Consider the following 12,828-nt stretch of genomic DNA (forward strand, 5'->3'; position numbering starts at 1 on the left):
CTCCCTGCCTGGAGATGAGCCCTTCTGGGCCCTCTCCACAGGCTCCTGCATCTCTCCCTCTCTCACATCTTTCACCTGGCTTTCCCTCTCCTGCTGAGCAGGCTCAGTTACTCTTAAAAGTTGTCCTGCCCCCTTGCCAAGCCTCCTGTTGGGGATTGGCCAAGATCCTCTAAGAGTACAGACCAGCCACTCCTCAAAAACACCAATTGCTTCTAAACCAGGAGTCTCCAAACTTTTCAGCCCGAGGGCCACATTGTAGATTTTACAAATATTCACGGGCCGAAGAAAAAAAATATTTTTAAATGAATTAATAAAATTTAGATAAATGTGAATTTAATGTGAATCTTTTTTGTAATCAGCATAAAATGATTGAGAACAAAACAATAACCTTCCTGTTCTTTGACAAATTTAATGAGAATGGTGGAGCTGATTGTTTTGATTTCAAAATTTCACTGAAATGAGGCTTCCAGCTTGAGGAGGTAATTATTAAAATGGTCTTCAAATGATGATCCGATAAATTTAGTCGATATTTGGACTTGACATGCTTCATTTTTTAAAATGTTTGTTCACACAGGTATGTTGTACCGAAAACTGACACAAGTCTACGAGCAAATTGCTTCAAATATGGAAACTGTTCAGGCTGCAAAGATTTATAAAATTCGATCAAATTTCCTTCTTTATATTTGTCTTTCAGCATGTCATCTGATTGTAGGTCAATAATTTCCAATTGAAACTGACTTGGGAGTGTTTCAACAATGCAGTCAAATGGATTTTGAAACAGTTTTATTTCATCTGCTTTCCCATCTAGATCAGAAAAGCGCACCTGAAATTGTTTTTGTAAGTCCTGAATGATTTCAGTTGCAAATGAAGAAGGAAAACTGTTTCACTTTCCTCAATACATTTTTCACAACATGGGAAAAGAACCAAATTATGAACTTTCACTTGTCCTTCAAACAGCATCAGTTTTGCCCTGAATGACCTGAAATGCATAAATAGGTTCAAATCAAATTTCTTTAATGCAGTGCAGAAACATGGGCTGTGAGAATCCACCAACCTCACAAACTTTTGTGATTTGTCCAACAAAACCTTTCTTTGCCCCAGACATGTTTTTTCCTCCATCAATTGTCACACATTGCAGTTTATTCCACTCCAGGTTATATTCTGTCACAGTTTTTTGCAGTTCTTTGAAGATGTCTTCTACAGTTACTGTGCTGTGCATACTATACATTGATGACAATTCTTGTGTGACATTAAATTCACTGTCAACACCACCAATGAACACTAAAGGTTGTGATGTATCACACACATCAGTTGATTCATCAAGTGCAAGGGAATGTGAAGGAAGACCGAGGGCTGGGCCCACAGATTCAGAGGGTACACGGTGCCACAGACACAGACAGCGGTTCTTTTAAAACAATTACATTTACTGAACAGTTATAGTGATCATGTAGTTGAGCATACGTAAACAGAATGATAACAGCGCATAACCATACAGTAAGAATAATACTGTCTAACACTAACCCGGTACTTGCGGACTTTTCCCCAATGTCCAGAAAGCAGCCTGGCTGCGCCGGAATGTTCCTGAGCAAGATATAACGTTGGGGTGCACCCGAAGTATTGCGCAATACTATTTGTAATCCAAAGGAAAGTGGAGTGTGTCTCTTGTAACTTTCTGGTATATCCAAAATGTCATTGACCATGTGTGGTGCGATGTGCTGCGGCAAAGCCGCACTTAGAGTTCCCTGGCAGGCTCTTGGTGCTTTTTCTTGATCCACTCCAGAACCGGACCATACAGTCACTTGTTTCCTGGTCTCATTGTGGTGAATCTTCCTTAGGTGCCGTCGCCAGGTTCCACTGTGAGCCGTAAATCCTCTTCCAGGCCCCACACAGATTCTCCAGACGTCCTCAGCATACATCAGCCAGACCCAGACTCCCTGTCACTTCCTCCTCAGCACAGGAACCCCTCCCCTTCCCAGAGGGTTTGTGATGCAGTAAGTAATTTCCTAATTGCAGCCTCAAACCTGTATTTACAGTTCACTATGACCCTTCTGAGGGTCCTACTCAACCCCTAAATTAGCATTCATTAAACTTTATAAGGTAAATAAGTATTGGTTCTGTCTTAGTAAACATCTCTGCAAACTTGATTCTCGTACTTTGCTGCCATCTACTGACCAAAGAGCATATTACAGGCACATTATAGTTTAACATTGGACATCAGTATTTATTCATGCGTCACACCCTTACAAATGCACCTGCTTATTTTTTGCTTTTTCTGCAATTTGATGAACTATATTGCTTCCTATATCCTCAATTCTATGAGCAACAGTATTTGGTGCAGGACTTATAGCTTTGAAAAGATTTGCGTTTTCTAGGCATAACTCTTCCACTGCTTCCATAAAATACTCCTTTATGAGATCTTCATCAGTGAATGGCTTTCCTCTTTTAGCCAATGCATAAGCTACTTTGTAACTGGCCCTGGTTAAAGCTTCATTTTCACTTTTCTTTTGTGTAAAAAGAGCTTTTTGGGAAAACAAATGGCGTTGCATCAATTGAAATTTTTCTGAACGCTGTGTTCCTGTGAATTTGGAATAACTTTGTTCATGTTTTGTCTCATAGTGCCGACGCAAATTGTACTCCTTCAAAACTGCAACAGTTTTTGTTGCATATGAGATGCAAGGCTTTATCGCCTGTTTGTACAAAAATTACTTTATACTCCATTGTTCATTAAACAGATGGCACTCGCTGTCCACTTTTCTTTTCTTTTTTCTTTCCATACTTTCCTGAAGAGATATCTGAACAAGGAAAGGATTTGAGATTTAACCCTTACATCAGAATCCACATATTATAAGAATGTCTAATCTGTAATTTGATGCCTTTTGGAGATTTTTCCATCTTTCCTTGGCTTCTTTATGCACATTAATACAAATTTTTTTTGGGCTGGGGTGCCCAAATTTTCGATCCCCACTGTATGTGTTTTTTTATTTCTAATAAAAAGCTGTTCAGAATTTTACTCCTACCCAGCTTCCAGTTCTTTCTACACAACCATGTCCCTATCAGAGCTTAGACTGGACATTGGTCATCAGTCCTTTAGGGTTATAAAGGAGCACAGGATCCAAAGGCAATCAGGTATACTGCTACCTACAAGAGGACTTGGATACTTGTAAACTAAAAAAAAAGTTTCCAGCCTGGTATAACCCCTCCTGCTCCCAGCATTCCTCAGTTTGGTAGAAAAGATATACTAGGAGTAAGATCACAAATAACATTTGGTGGGACCTGTGCCCGTTAATGAACTCCAAAAATGGATTCTACAGTACATAAAACGATCCTATTTAATTTCTAGCTCATTAAGGGACACAGGATTCAGAGATATTTGGAACATACAAAAGCAGTCCAACTGATGGGTGAGCAACAGTAACAGCTGGTGACTGCGTGCAGCAAAAAAGTTACCTGAAGGACTATGCTCAAAGTTGTCATAAAATGAGGCTTGAACATCCACCTGGTAAAATGTGTGAACAGGTGAAAGCCTTGAAGAGCTGGGAACAGTTTCTTGATGCTGAAAAGCCCAAGAGGCACTTGTACTATTGATGTGCACCTTGACAGGAAAGGACAGAAGTTATATGCTTATAAACTGGAAGACCATAAACATAAACAATGATCTTTCTTAGCCACTAAGAAATGGTAAATAAGAAGCTGACTCTCCTTTACAGGGAACATCAAAAATGACAAAATGAAAGTCAGTCTTTCTAACTGAATAATAACTGAGAAGTAAACCCAACCAATACAAAATACATCCAGGCAGTAAAAGGAAATTTCCTTCTGATGTATTGGAATTTGACAGATAGAGAAGAAAGAACAATTGGTTGAGGTGAAAAGCTGATACCATCTTAGGAAGGAAGGAGGCTCTAGGCCTCAACACCACCTTATACTTCTCCCCCGCATATCACACTAAATCTGGACTTCTCTAGATGGATAGTGTGTAATCTGGTTACCCTGGAGAATTTGTTGCACTAGCTTCCTTTCTGCTCATTTTCCTTTCTCCAACATCAATATGCTCTCCCAAGTTCTGAATTTTATAAATATCTTCTATACCTCTCAGATTTCTCCGAGAGCAGGGGTTTGAGGCTCCAACTTTAAGCAGTTATGTAGTTCAGTACCCAGGGATAAAGGTACTATCTCTACAATCTACAGATATCTTAGTGGGCTGGGTTTTCCTGCTAAATCTTCTATTAACTAGTTGGGAAGTTGAGATTGGTCAGGAGTTCTCTTCATAGGATTGGTTGGATATGCTCTCTTATATGCACAAATGCACACTCTCCATAGCAGGAGACGGTTGTTAAAGTTCATACGAAAATATTTTACCCCAACTAAGTTACATAAGACCTTTCCCCTGGTGGTGGAAGCCTGCTTTTGGGGCTGTCTGGATAGAGGAACGCATCTTTGCATATTTGGAGCTGTAAGGCACTTAGGCCACTTTGGCAACAGGCATCCACTAAGGTAGCTCAGATTGCTGGCATTCAATTGACACATTTACCAGAAGTGTCTCCGCCATGCCAAAGATTGGCTCATACTTTGAGTAGTGCTATCCACTGGGCTACAAAAATAGGTTTTGCTCCTGGAGGACGTCAGATGACAAAATGCATAGGGCAGAGTCTCGGAGGTGACGTCACCACGTATGGGTGAGCTGCCGATGTCAGATTGTGACCGGAGCAAACCTATTACAAACATTGTTTTATGTGATATATGCTTGTGTCGGCTGTGACACTTTTCAATGTGAGTGTATATAAAGCTTTTAACGCAATAAAATTCCTGAATGGATTTACACTATGTAGATTCCTCTTCCTTTCCTTTATGGTCCAATTTGAGTACATGAAGATCCAAATTAAGGAGTTGCAATAATCAGCCTGTGCCTCTGCAGATCGTTGCTCCCAGAGCCAAAGCGCTTTCAGCTGGTTTATAACTTTACCAGCATGGTGCTCTGGTGACTGTATTTAATTTGTTTGGTGGTGGATTTCACGTGGTGTTTGGTTATACAACCCAGAAGGTTTAATAAGAAGAATTTTGGAGGAATATATATATTTATTTTTCACAATGTATATTTATTGGCAATTTCTTTGAACATTTATTTTTGAATATTGATTTATTTACTTATAGAGTGATAGAGTCACTGTTTTTGCATGGGTTAAGATTTCGTTATTTGCACCAATATTAATGGAATTTTTTCTAGTTGCACTAAGAAGTATAACATGAGGATTGCTGTCTTAATTGACTAATTATCCTACAAAAACACCACCTTGTTCTTGGATAGGATCAGCAATAGTTCTTTACAGAACGAGACTGCCAATGCAGACACACACCTTGCCATCTCATCTGATGGCAGCAAGGAACACAACCTTGTGAATGAGAGTGGAATGGGGAATATCGCCTTTCAAAAGGAGATTTATGAAGTGCCACTAGAACCAAATCTAAACACTATGAAGTCAAAGGCTTTTGCTCAGGAGGAGCTACATAAGAGACACCCTATACTAAAGTCTTAACCAATAACTGGAAGGCTATTGGTAGTTTGGTGAAAGAGATGGATGGCACTCAACTGACCCCAGGAGTCAGGTATTTGGGATAGCCTTAGCTGCCGCTGTGGCCACGTTTTCTGATGCGTTTCACCCCACCTACCAGGGGCTTTATCACAGAGGCCATTGGTCTGAAATAATCTCAAAAATAGAAAGTGACTTGTAAAAATAGGTAATCTTTTCTCAATAAAGAAAAGATGTCCATCCTTCTAGGACACTAGCAAAATGTTTAGCTATGCTGAGAGTGGGAGAGGCTGAAAACTGTTTTTTTGCTTGCCAGTGTCTTCCTTTAGGCAGCAGTATAACCCAATTGTTCTCGGAATCCTGTGTCCCTTAATGAACGAGAAAGAAACTGCGCATATCTCTTCTCACCATGGCTCCTGAGCAGTAAATTTAATCTCCCGTCTAACTGAGGGACCTCACTGCAAGGGTGGAGTTTTAATTTTCCATAAGTTGAGCTTTAAAGTGATTGCAAACCAAACAAACATGTTACACGTACCAGCTTTGTGCAATTGTTTTGCACAGAGAAGCCTCGATCCTCCTCTTCTGGGGTCCCCCAGTGGCACTCCTGGCACCTCCTCCCTGCTGAATGCCCCCACAGGAATTTGCTTGCTATGGGGGCACTTGTGCAGGCTTTCTCCTGAGCCTCACTACCTGTGTCTATAGACACAGACAGTGGGGCTTGGCCCGGCACCCCACTTCCTCATGATAGGATTTGATTGACAGCAGCAGGAGCCAATGGCTCCTGCTGCTATCAATCTGCCCTGTGAGGAGGAAGAGAGCAGACAGAGCCACTTATGGGCAACTCGCCCATGCACCTGGGGCTTTTACTCTCTCTTCCTTCTTATACACTCAACGATGCCTTGGATCAGATGGGGCCACATTCATGCATTCATGTGAAGCCCAACATTAGGGCCATTGACGGATACAGCTTCTTTTTCTTTATCCATAACCAAACAAGGTTTTATAGCCCCACCTACAGGAGTAGGACACTAGACAGAACCCCCCTGGCACCTCCTATGGGCAGTCCTCTCTGAGCATAAAATCCCCTCACTGCTATAGGCCTACAGTCATTTCTGCCTAGTGTCTTCAGAAGTATGGACGCAATGTTTTTTGCTGGGACCTGTGGTCCCATTGCTTTTTTCCTTTTCTTTTTTCCCTGGAATGTTCTTATTTCCTGTGGAGATCTTCTATCAACAGTCGGGCTGGGCGATGGTCTGGATAATCTAGATCCAGTGGGAACCGCAGTCTGGCTAGCTCCATGCTTGGTTGGCTGCAACAATGCCCCATCCTGGACCAGGGTGGCCAGCGAGTTAAATGTGTCACAGGGACACATATGACCAGGTGCCTATAGTCTGTGCCACAGTATAGGGGCCTACAGCCCCCCCCCACTTTGGTGGAGAGGAGGATCTGTCATGGGAGTGTTACCCGCACGCTCTATGGATTAGTAAATAGATGCCCCCTCTCACTCCCCAGATGCGTGAGGGGCGTGGGTACTCCATGGGGTGGTCGGTCCCTATGAGGTTCTCCTGCCCCCACCAGGCTTGCTCTCCTCTATCATCCCCACCCCTGAGATGGTTGGGGCGTTTTGTAGCAGGGTGTGTATCCTGTTACCCTGGTTTCTCTGCATCATGGGGGGTTAGATGAGGGATACTATGTTGTTTTAGTGGCATGCTGCACTGTCTGGGATCTGTAGCCCAGATGCACTGTGTCCCCTGGCATGGTTAGCTATAGGTGCTTGTCCTCTTAAGACCCCATCTACCCTCTCAGGTTTAGTGATCTCCCAGAGGTATGGGGGCCATATGGGGCGGTACCGCTCTTACTCCCCCTTGGGATGCCTAGGGGATTGTTGTTGGGAGGCCTGGGGTTATTTGGCCCTTCTGCGGGTGCACCCACCATGCAGTTGGGCCCCCTGCCACTTTATGCCACGGTTTTGCATAGTGCTAGCCATGCAGCTCCGACCTCCATTTGCTCTGCCGGGGGCAGTGCTTTGGGGGCGGCACTTTGGGGGAGGCCCTGGCTTAGGTAGCGGTGGTCGCCATTTTCCTTTTGGGCATCCACCTCCCATGTAGTTCCCTCTGCCCAGCTCACTGCAGGGATGTCGGCAGGGGCGGAATCTAGTCTAGTGGGAATACCTACTGCCTGGAGGCTGACCTGGGTTAGTGGCTTGCCCCACCTTCCGCCATGCTGTTGTACATGGAGGTTAAGACGCCTGTTGGCGGTCATGTTGTGGACCATGCAACTACTTCCCTGGAGTGACCCCGGCTAGGATACGCCTTAGGGTGCTCTCAGATGGGGCCCCAGCTGGCAGTCTCTTTTGAGAGGCATCATTGAGTGGCCTCCATTGCAGGGCCATGGCCCCCTGTACAAGTCTTTTGTGAGAGGCCTCCCTTGCGGAGAATCTTCTGATGGTCTTCCTTACTGGGTTTCTACCAGTGGGCCCCTTTGCTGGGCCCCATCCAGTGGCCCTCTTTTGGGGGACCTCAGACAGCGGCCTTCTTTGCAGAGCCTCACCTTGGGGCCTTTTCTTGCGGGGCCTCACCTGGCAGGCTCTTTTGAGGGCCTCATTTTTGAGAGTCTTAGCGGGCTGCTTATGGGGCCTCAGTAGGCGCTGGGTGGCCCAGCCAGTGCCCACATGGGTAGAGTCTCATTCTGAGCCCATCGACATACTTTTCTTGGCATGCAGGCTGACCTCCACCTTGTTTACTAGATGGCTTGTCTCAGTTGCTAGTTCACGGCTCCTCCAATTCTGAAGTCGGGGGCCAGGGGTCTGTTGGGCCCCATAATTGCAGTTCTATTCCGCTAGGCTACATCCTTCCTTCCAGGCCCCCACGGCCAGGGGCATGCACTCCTGGATCCACGAGTCCACCATATCGTGGATAAGGTCCACCTTAGCACACAGGTTTGCCCTGCCCAATTTTAGGGTGGAGGTTGTCCTTGCTGGTTTTCGGGCCTGTGGATCTCCTCTGTTCTCTCCATGCCGGTCCGTGAACTGCTGCTGGCTGTCTACAAAATATTTTTTTATTTTTTTTCCCCCATTCTTGTCACTGGTGCAGGATCGACCTTGTCAGGTTTTTTCTTTGTCTTGATCCTTTGATGAGTATTTGTGTCGATGGCCAAGTCGAAGCGGTTCAGGGTTTTTTTGCTCCAGTCTGTTCCCAGTTCCCAAGATGGATGGGATTCACCTGATCCTGAACCTCAAGGACTTGCTTGCCTTTTTGCAGGTTCACAAGTCCCATATTGGGGTCCATTCTTTTGGTGATGGCCTCCCTTTGCCAGGGGGATTTTCCAGGTCTTATAGACATCAAGGACACCTCCCTGCACATTACTTTTTGAGGGACATCAGCATTTCCTACGCATGGCTATCACGCATTACCAAGTTGTAGCTCTGTCCTTTGGTCTGGTCTCCGCTCCCCAAGGTCTTGGTCCCAGTCCTGGTTTACCATGGTGGCGTATGTCGATCTTCAGAGAGGCAAGTGAGGTGCAGCAGCACTGCAGGCATCTCACACCCTGAGATTGGTGGAAAGGTTTGTTCCGGCTTTGTCTGCCTTATGTATTACGCAGTCACGAACTGGCAAGCAGATTATCTCGGCCGTCAGATGCTGGATCACGGCGAGTAATCTCTGCACCTGGAGGTGTTACATCAGCTCTGCTTTTGCTGAGGGACGCCAGATGTGGATCTTCTGTTGTCCCGTTTCAACCAGTAGATTCCAAAGCCAGTGGCGAGACTGTCAGAGCATCTGGCGGCTGTGACCAAGGCATTGGTGGTGCCGAGGGATCAGTACAATATCGTTTATGTCTTTCCGACCCTCTGCTTGATTCCTCATCTACTATGTGTCACGTACCTGACCGGAGGCTGTAATAGAGAGAGGGCTCCCCTTACGGCTAAGTGCAGTTCACCCCTGGAGGTGGAAACAGGAGGTGCAGTGCCCAAAGAAGCACGGGTTGCCAGTGGTGTTGCTGCTTGGAAATGCCTGATGAGATGGAACCCGTGGGTGCTCCAGTTGCAGGATGCGTTTCTCCAGAGAACACGTGGATCCCGGAGGATGGGTAGAGTAGTCAGTAGCTAGAGCCAGGATCAATACGGAACAGCAGACAGGAGCAACGTCAGGATCAAGCCAGGGTCATACACAGAGTAGTAGCAGACAGGAGCAAGGTCAGGATCAAGCCGGGTCATAAACACAGAGCAGCAGACAGGAACAAGGTCAGGATCAAGCCGGGGTCATACACAGAGCAGCAGACAGGAACAAGGTCAGGATCAAGCCGGGTCGGTAATGGGTAATCAGCAGTAGACTCAGGAACACAGGAACAGGAGGGGCTGATGATAATCCAGCAATCACTGAGCAGAGCTGCAGTTCTTATAAAGGCCACTGAGTGTCAGCAATTAGTGCATTCTGCGTGTGCTGGTGTGTTTTCGTGCACAGGAATGTTTTATTATGTGTCTTTGCGTGAATTGGCGTGGCCATATTGCGCATTGGCGCATTTGCCCGGGCTTCCTCGTCTTTTCCTCTGACACTATGCAGGTTAGAGGTCGATAGAATCCCAGTCATCCTAGTGGCTCCAGACTGGTCTTGCCATCTATGGTACCCCGAGATGGTGGTGGACGCTGCCAGGCAAATGCTTCTTCGGGAGAACCCTCTATCTCTGGTGTTCCACCCTGCTTTCCCTTCGCTGGCATTGAGGACCTGGATATTGACAGCCAGGTTTCTGAAGGGGTTGTTTGACTCGGGGAGTCCGACTATGTTAAGGCTCATAAGTCTATCTCCCCGGTAATTTATCATCACTCCCGGAGGGCTCATATCATTTGGTGCGAAGCCTTTGGGTTCTATCCTCGTTCAATATTGGTGGTTTTGGCGCTGGGTTTCCTTCTACCTGGCATTGACCAGCAGCTTGTGTTGAGTACATTCAGGGTCACATTTCTGCTCTGGCTGTGTGCTTTCAGCACCTTTTGGCCACGCTATCTTTAGTTTGCACATTTTTCCTGGGGATCACAATGTAGTGTCCTTTGCGTTGCACATTGCCACCATTGGACTTGCATTTGGTGTTGTCGGCTCTTCGGTAACCTTCTTTTGAAAGGATATTCCCTTGCTTCCACTCTCGCAAAAAGTTGCCTTACTAGTTGTTATCAGTTCAGCTTAACTTTTCTCTGTTGGATTGGCTGACACTTGGGCAGACACATGCCATAAGAAGCTGTGTCCGTCAATGAACGTAAGCGAAAACAGGATTTTTGTTACTCACTGTAAAATCCCTTACTCTGAATTCAATGACGGACACAGCACCCACCCCTCTAAGGACCTTTCTCCTTTGACACTGCTTATAACTGACTGGAAGCCTATAGCAGAGAAGAGGTTTTATGCCCAGAGAGGACTGCCCAAAGGAGGTGTTGAGTTTATTTTTCTGGCTAGTGTCCTACTCCTGTAGGTGGGGTTATAAAACCTTCTTTGGTAATGGATAAAGAAGAAGCTGTGTCCTTCAATGAACTCAGAGAAAGGGATTTTATGATAACAAAAAATCCTGTTTTTCTGCAGCTTTCGTTCACACGCCACACTGTATGTACACCTTAATGGAAAGTGACATTTAGAAGGGAACACCTCTGAGCTTGTGTTCCGCCCCACCAGTCCAGCTTTCCTATCACCTTGCTCCCAGTGATAGAATATAAAGTAGGTTCCACCATGACATTGTGTGAACTTCCTTTGTGCATGACTTCATTTGGTTAACTCCTTCTGTACCTGCAGCTAGGTCCCTAAGGCCTCTGCCATGCAAATGCAGTCCTGATTAGTTGGGGCACCGATTGCTCGGGAGTGAAACAGCACATTGCTCCCCCACTATGCAGAGAACCTGTTACCCTTGCTGGTATCACACTCCTGCTATCTGGCTGCCAAATCATTTCTTTATGTTGGTTACTATTAGCAATTAAATGTCCTCCTCTTCACCCCAGTGTGTGTAAAAAGCCCTGTTCTTAACCCCTTACCACCTGGGTAGCCTAACTAACTGTTTAGTGAAATCACAGTACCGCGGCGGACTGACAACTCATGGGGCCCCCAGGCAATAGGGGATCATGGGGCCCCTATGTCCTTGCCCAAACTCAAAAAAGCCTATGAAAAATGTACCAGGGGCATCTCATGGGGACCCCTACTGACCCCGGGCCCTCGGGCAGTGCCGAGTTTCCAAATGATCAGTCCGCCCCTGCACAGTACACAGGACTTTTGCAATGCAAACAGGGCTTAACCACTTGCCAACACACCCTCAGTAATTTTAATGTGGGTGGGCAGCATGTATAGGCACCATCATGTACCTGTCTGAGACCTGCTAATCAGCTGTGTCCAATCACAGCCCAGTTTGTGTTGACAAACACAGCACCACATATTACACACAATACCACTTGTTAGGCACACACTTAATCCCTTGATTACCCCAAGATGTTAACCCCTTCTCAGCCAGTACCATTAATACAGTGACAGTGTATAGTATTATTAATGATCACTGTATTAGTGTCAATGGTGATTTCAGTGTCAGTTAGTTTTTCTACCTCCTACTCAGTGTCAGTTAGTGTCAGATTGCCTGCCGCACTATCACTATAAGTCGCTGTTCACCACCATTACTAGTATAAAAATATAAATTCCATATATGCCATAGTTTGTTTTTAACTTTCACACAAACCAATCAAGTACACTTATTGGGAATTCTTTTACTAAAGACATGTAGTGGAATACATTTTGGCTTAAATTTATGAAGAAAAATATTTTTTAATCTTTTATTGGATATGTTTTATAGCATAAAGTAAAAAATATTGTTTTTTTTTTAAATCTTTTTTTGTTTATATATTAAAATTAAAAACTCAGTTCAGATACCACCAAAAGAATGCTCTATTTGTGGGAAAAGAATGCTATAAATTTAATTTGTGTACAGTGTTGCATGACTACGCAATTGCCAGTTAAAGTAGCACAGTGCTGAATAGCAAAAATAAACAATGGCCTGGTCATGAAGCGCACACAGACTTGAATCAAGATTGCGCCCTGGTAAGTATAGGGGGGGGGGGGTTCCTAGACAATGTGAACTTAATATTTAATAATACAATAGCACAAATAACACCTACTGTATGTCTTCTCCTTTGCCCTTATTTATACATGCCAACATATAGCCCATTTTAGCTCTGAAGAAGGGAGTGTGTCTCCCGAAACGCGTCAGTTAACTACATCTAGGGTCCCCCGTTATCTTGGACCGTTACCACTGGCTTTTTGTCTCTGTTTTTTATCTCCTTTGG

General features: G+C 45.0%; 1 protein-coding gene across 2 annotated transcripts in view; it reads left to right on the plus strand.

The window, feature by feature from the left end:
* The window catches only part of LOC149449914 (cytochrome P450 2J2-like), a 52,209-nt gene that overhangs the window by 13,731 nt on the left and 25,650 nt on the right, over positions 1–12,828 (plus strand). The gene's annotated exons all lie outside the window — the stretch shown is intronic.

Source organism: Staurois parvus, unplaced genomic scaffold, assembly GCF_062004578.1.
Source record: "Staurois parvus isolate SC_StPar_1 unplaced genomic scaffold, SC_StPar_1.0 ptg000596l, whole genome shotgun sequence".
Classification (NCBI taxonomy): Eukaryota; Metazoa; Chordata; class Amphibia; order Anura; family Ranidae; genus Staurois; species Staurois parvus.